General features: G+C 38.5%; 1 pseudogene across 1 annotated transcript; it reads right to left on the bottom strand.

Moving 5' to 3' along the window:
- Window positions 1-2,972: 2,972 nt before the first annotated feature.
- LOC116093271 lies at window positions 2,973-3,751 on the bottom strand (annotated as a pseudogene). Its single transcript, XR_004119676.1, has one exon. The product of XR_004119676.1 is annotated as a small ubiquitin-related modifier 2 pseudogene (transcript).
- Between the last annotated feature and the right edge of the window lie 3,282 nt (window positions 3,752-7,033).

Here is a 7,033-nt window from a genome sequence, read left to right as displayed (position 1 = left end):
TGTGTCCTTCTTACATGTTGCAGTATCTTTTGGGTATATGCCCAGGAGTGGTATAGCTGGGTCCTCATTCACTTCTTATTGTTTAGAATTGGTTCTAATTTCTTAGCTGCACATTTAAAGATTTCCATTAGGTGGCTCTAACCTACTTATCTATCTCCACTCTCTTTTTACATCCTCACTTGCTTCAAGCTCTGAGTCACATTCATTTACATACTTGTCTTTCCTCATCTGTGTCTGAAATTGTTTTCCTACTGATCTTGACTACTGATTTCCCATTTGTTGAAAACTTTACAGGAGACTGTTAACACAAAAAGTACAATTCTCATCACAAAGGGCATAACAGACAGTTTAATCTTTAGCCATTTTGAGTAGCCATGGCACAGGAACACTTATTTGTTAATATTATATTACAATCTATATTTTAATAAGGACACAATTACATGAAGCTTTATTGTTTTAGAGAACAAAGAATTCCATAAATCAAGGCAAGTTGGAAATACATTAATGGTTACATCAGAGAGGCATTTACAGCAAGATGGGGAAGACATTTTAATACATGCTGTCTTAGCCAGGGTTCAAAATGATCAGAGCTGATAGAATGAATATGTGTGTGATTGGAAAAGCTTACAAACCGTGGTCAAGGTTGTATCTTAATTGAAAGGCCAAGAATCCAGTAGTTGCTCAGTGTGTAAGATTGGATGTCTCAGCATTTCTGATCTGTTGATAGAGTCCTGGGCAATTCCTAGAGACTTGCCTCTTAGTTTGACCCTCTCATATACTCCTAGCACAAACTTAATTAAGACCAATGAAACCCAAAAAAATCTGCATAACGCTCACAGGTGTGACATTTGAAAATGAGATGTGAAAGGCATGTTTCATGTCCCAAAGCACGGCAAAGAAGCCCTGATCTTGGGTTTAATTTGTCTTCAACTGTGTGTTGTTCTTATAAAGGAGAATTGGTGTTGGTCCTGGCAAAGCATCTTCCAAATATGATCAGTGACACAAGCCATCATACTGACCATAGAGCCCATAGATCTTTGGACTCTTAAGTCTCCTCACATTCTCTAGCAAACAATAGAAGGGAATAACAGGTATCTTTTGCCTCAGCTTCCCACGTTTTTCCTTATAAATCCTTCAAAATTCCTCCTCTAATTTAATGGATTAAATGAAGCATCACTACAGCCTCCTTGCAGACATAGATGCAAGCAGTGCTACCTCTACGGAGTCACCTGTGTAGCTAATAGATCATTGGGAACATCATGGTACCATTAACTGATATGGTATTCATTATCATGAGCAAAATTACAATACATGTATTTGAAACTGGTGCAACAGACCATTTTTTTTTGAAACATAAATATAGACTCTTTGTGACTCAGAGAGCATATGTGATTTGTGTAACAGGATCCGGATTCTAAGTAGTTGGCTGTGACCAGGCTTCCTGACACTTGATCTTGAGTTTAATGAAATCTATCATACTTTGCAATTCTTCGACTTTTGGATAAACTTGAGAAAGTTACTTTCTCCAAGGGGGCAGTTGCTCTGTCTGTGTGTCAAAGTTGGTAACATGCTAGATATCTTTCTTCTTTTGTTTGAATACTTGTGTCCAATGACACTGGGGCTCAGGTGTACAAAAAAGCAGGAGAGATTGCTGAGGACTTGAGCCCATCAATCTCTTTAAATTGTGTTCCTGAATTATAAGAGGATAAATGGATAGGCAAGATCCCCAAAAGATGGAGGTATAGAATTCATCCACAGCCTCAGATCCAAGGCCTAGATCCAATGTAATATAAACTTCACATGTGCAAAACAGAACTATGCCACATGGGTAAGGACCAATCCCAACTCACTGACTCACTTGGGCAAGTTACTTCTTAACCAGACTTCAATATTGCCACTCAGACCATGAAAGAACCAGCAATGGATTCTCTGACCTACACAGGTTCCCAATATGCACTCCCATCAAAATAGCTGTCTAAAGGGCACAGGGCAACTAAAGAAGAGCTAAAGTATCTTGTCCTTTCCGAACTACAGTTATGCATGTCAGACAATGTGTACACACACCCAGTATTTAAGCATCATCAAACTCAAGCAGCTGGAGAGATGGCCCTGTGGTTAAGAGCAAAATCTGTCCTTACATGGGGATTCAAAATATCAACTATGGTTCTTAGCACCACATCACTTGTAACTCCAGGTCTAGGGGAGATCAGATGACCCTGGACTATAGAGCACCTGCACTCACATGCACACATCCATAAACACATACACAAAGTTTAAAAAGTAAAAAATATTCTGTAAAAGGAATTACCAAGCTAAAGTCAATTTAATTTAAGAGGATTTATTCACTGACAATTTGGTATATGCTAATCAATTTATGAAATGATACAACGTATTATGTTGCTGTAAAGGTAGCCTTGTGGCTCTGAAGGAATTGGTGTTTATAATTCATAAATGTGATCCTTCAACTGAGTTTAACTATAATTCTGATAGTTTTGTTGATAAAATCTGGACATAATTAAAACATGACTTCATATCAGCTGCCATTTATTATTTTAATTCTGTTCTAAAGAGTTCCATTTGGTATATATGATAGCTATCTCTCTCTCTCTCTCTCAATTTAATTGAATTTAGAATCATCAAATATACAAGCTGTAATCTAGACTAGGTATATGAGAAGACTCACTCTAAATTGGGCAGCTTATTCTTCTTTTTTTTTTTTTAAACAAGAAGTTTATTTAAACAAGACACTTGACTTGAAGGGAAAACTATCTAGGATCATTTTGTTCAAGAGTAATTTATCCCTACTTAAAGACAGATTGCCCTACATGTAACAGCTACATGTAAAAAACTTATAAAATTGTCCTTGGTTTTACAATGATAAATGAAAAACATTAAAATTCTCTAATTGAACAAGGTATGCAAGGATTTGGTGTTTTTTTTGTTTTTTTTGTTTTGTTTTTTGTTTTGTTAAAACAATGAGAGCAAAATAACTTACTGGAATATAAAGATAAGAGCTGAATGAGCATGCTACTAGTGGAGAAGGGGGTATTTTCACAGACCCAGTACTTTCCCCCAGATCATCTCCATCTGATGTCAACCAGAACAGAACATTGGCCATTTAGTTTAAAGAAGGAAAAGAAGAAAAGAACAATATGCTTGTGCACATACACCAGTTACTTTATGTACAATAAAGAAATGGGGACAGGGAAATGAAAGAAGAGAGAAAACTATACTGTAGTAGTCAGGATGTGGCAGGATCAAATTGCAGCTTTCTAATTGAGAATGTATTCTTGGTCTATAACAAAATTCTGGAGTAAAGTAGCCGGCTCCCTTTTTAGTAAACACCTCCAGTCTGCTGCTGGAACACTTCAATCGTATCTTCGTCCTCCATTTCCAACTGTGCGGGTGTGTCTGTCTCATTGATTGGTTGCCCATCAAACCGGAGTCTGATCTGCCTCATTGACAAACCCTGAGGTTCACAATAGGCTTTCATTAGTTTACTAAGTGGTGTATGCCTCTTAATCTTAAACTGCACCACAGAACCATCCTGGCCCATCACCTTCAGATTAATGTGATAGTTGTTCTCAGTCTTGACTCCTTCCTTGGGATTCATGTCGGCCATGGCGAGCGAGCGTCAGAGTCTCCTCAGCTGCCGCTTCACAAAAGAGGCACCGGGTCCGTACTGAAGGAGCACACAAGCAGCAACCAGGAGCGGCAGAAGGAGGCGGCCGTGGTGGACAAGGTGGAGGGCTCGCGCCAGATAGCTTATTCTTGTGCTAGCATAAAGGGCTTGTTAAAAAGAAAAATCTATCTGATCACTAGCATTTTTCATTTATGCTTTCTGACTAGAAACAAAGTGACCAAATTCCTCATGCTTCTGACACCATGGTCTCCTTGACATAATAGAAGGTTCACTGGAACTGAGCAAAACCAATCCTTCCTTAAATTCCTTATTCAAGCATTTTGTCATAACAATAAGAATGGTAAGTAAGGTAGTATCTAATTGAAACAAAGAACAAATTCTAAAAGAGGGTTAGTTTTGTTCTCTGGTTAGGAATCAGACAAATCTCAAAGTACATGTGGTGGTTTGAGTAAAGAATGTCCCCCATAAGCTCATATATTTTAATGATTAGTCATCAGGGAGTGACGTTACTTGAGATGGATTAAGAGGTGTGGGTTTGTTGGAGAAAGTATGTCTCTATGGGTGGGGTTTGAGCTTTCAAAAGCACAAGCTATATCAAATGGTATTCTATCTTCATTTTACCTGGGATCCTGAGGTAGAACCCTCAACTCTTTTTCCAGTACTCTGTCAACATATATGCTCCCTACACAATGATAATGCACTAAAACTTCAAAAGTGCAAGCAAGCCTCATATATGATGCTTTCTTTTATAGGAGTTGCCAACTTCATGGTGTTTTTTTCACAGCAATCAAACACTAAATAAGATAATACTGATTTTCAGAGACTAACAGGGATCTGCAGGATGCCCATTTGACTAGGATTTGATGACTCTGAGCAGTGCCGCAAAATAGTAAAGCTACAGCATTGTTTAGCAAAAAAAAAAAAAAAAGACTCTGGGTGCATGTCTATCATTCAACTCAAGGGCAATTGTCACTCAACAAAAACGCTTCTCTTAAGAGTACAGGAAATTTACTCCCAAGCCGGGAGACCTAGAGCAGAGAGGAGAAGGCTGGATAGCATCGTTGTGTGTTCTCAGAACACCAACAGGCAGAGAGATTACCAGCCCTGGAGGGAACTGACAATATGATTCTGTTCAGTCTACAAAAGGAGCATCCAGGTCTACATGGCACCCTGCCTGCCTCTCAAGGGCCAGCACCTGGCTAAGAAATCTCAGGATCACCTCTATACCTCAAGTGCTTTACACAGGGCAACACTCATGTCTAGTCAGCCTTGTGTACAATCACTTTATACAACCATAAGGAGTTCATGGTCTCTTGTGGGAGCTCTGGGCTGGTATGCCTTCCATACTTGATATATGTAACTATTTATGAAATCTAAATGTAAGAGTTATGGGTGAACTCTATAGACATTTTCATTTCTAGCACTACAGTTTTGCAGTTAGATTTCATATTGTTCCTGGAAAAAATCCTGAGCTTCACTTTTTATAGCTGACAGTAGTGAGGCTCAGATGGCCTGAGTATAATAGAGGTAGAGGCTCCAACCCCTTCATGGTAGTGCAGTCAGAAGTATGTGAGGCATCTAACTAAGTTCACTTTTCTTCAAAAATTCCTGAAGAATCTTGAGTCCACCTGTTTTTAACAAAAATGTGGACAAAATCCAGCTGTTTCCACTCACTTTTATCATCTTGTTTCTAAATCTTTTGTGAGAACCCCTCTGACTTTTTACTATGACTCAAAATGGTCCATAGGAACATACAAAAATTTATGTCATATTTATAAAATTCCACAAAACGTATGTACAGAGACTATCTCGTCTATATATTAAATATGGCAGACTGGAGAGTCTCCACCTGGAACCCAAAATCTTATCATTTTGTTCCATGCTGACAATCTCCATTATCAAAAATTAAGCCAAGATTATGGGTTCCTAATCCTAACCCTAACCCTAACCCTAACCTAACCCTAACCCTAACCCTAACCCTAACCCTAACCATAACCATAACCATAACCATAACCATAACCATAACCATAACCATAACCATAACCATAACCCTAACCCTAGGTTAGGGTTAGGGTTAGGAACCTAAAATCTTGACTTAGTTTTTGATGATGGAGATTGTCAGCATGGAACAAAGTGATAAACTACAGGATTGCTCGAAATCCCGAGATCAAAAATTCTTGTCAGCTTTTATAAGCAGAAATGACCTGGTTACTCATGGACAGTATGAAATATGAACTCTGTTTGCTGCCAACCACATTATCATTTTCCACAGTTGAAAAACTATGCAGAGGTTATTGAGATATTACAGTGTACATACTATCCTTCATAGTATTACACAAGGGCATTTCCAATGGAAAACTTTAGCACCACATTTATTATCAAATAACATATTAGATCTCATGCATGCAGCAATACTGTGCTCCTCATGACCAACAATATGAGCTTTTCACAATGGGAAGGCACCTAGTAAAATAATTATGTGGGAAATTGTTCAATTTCTTCATCAAAGAAAAGAGAGGCAAGGAACAACTTAGCCAAGAGAGAAGCTCTGCCCACTGACCTCCTTTAATAAATGCTAACAAACAAATCAAGGTTAATAAATCAAGCTGTCTCCTGAAAACTACTGGAATCCATGTAAGTCCTGGTCTGCAAGATGTTTGGATCTTGATCACCTAATGATGATGCTTCCCCAAACATGTGCATTCATGAAACAAGCCATGTCCCCATCTGGTCAGACCACACACCTAAACTTTGAAAGACGAAACAGGTGTGGCTTTGCAGACTGATGAACTGATAGCTTCTGCCACTCTCTGGAACAACCTTATACACTAAGCTGTGAGGACAGGCTAAGGCCTGGATCATATCAGATTTTCATTTTGTGCTAACAAAACCAGAAAGTGTCTAGCTTCTGAAATGACAGAAACAAAACTTTTAACCTCCACCAAATATCCCCCTTTTCCTAATCTTGCGAACGAAGAACAGATCATCAAGTAGGAGTTAGCAATAGCATCAGGCTCTTTGAGTTATTAGAATAGCATAGTATTCAATAAACTCCGGAATATCCCTTTATCAATACCTACAGTCAGATTAGTCTTTAGTAACTAAAGTATTAAACCTGACCTGAGTTCTATTACTGCCAAAGGCCCTGTTCAGAATTATAGCATGGTGTTAGAGCTTACATAAGGCAATGGAAGCAGCTGTAAAATTCTTTCTCCAGCCTGCAGATGGCCAACGTTGTAACAGAGTTGACCGGTTCAATTTAAGTCAACTACTCTTGGGTGGACATTTGGGCATTTAAAAGTCCAATTGCTTCTTCCAAATATGTGCCACATGGGTCCTACTGGGAAAGGGAAAGGTATCTGAAATTGTAAAACTTGTATATTTTGATAG

The sequence above is a fragment of the Mastomys coucha genome, unplaced genomic scaffold, assembly GCF_008632895.1.
Source record: "Mastomys coucha isolate ucsf_1 unplaced genomic scaffold, UCSF_Mcou_1 pScaffold16, whole genome shotgun sequence".
NCBI lineage: Eukaryota > Metazoa > Chordata > Mammalia > Rodentia > Muridae > Mastomys > Mastomys coucha.
This window is presented reverse-complemented; position numbering and strand designations above follow the sequence as displayed.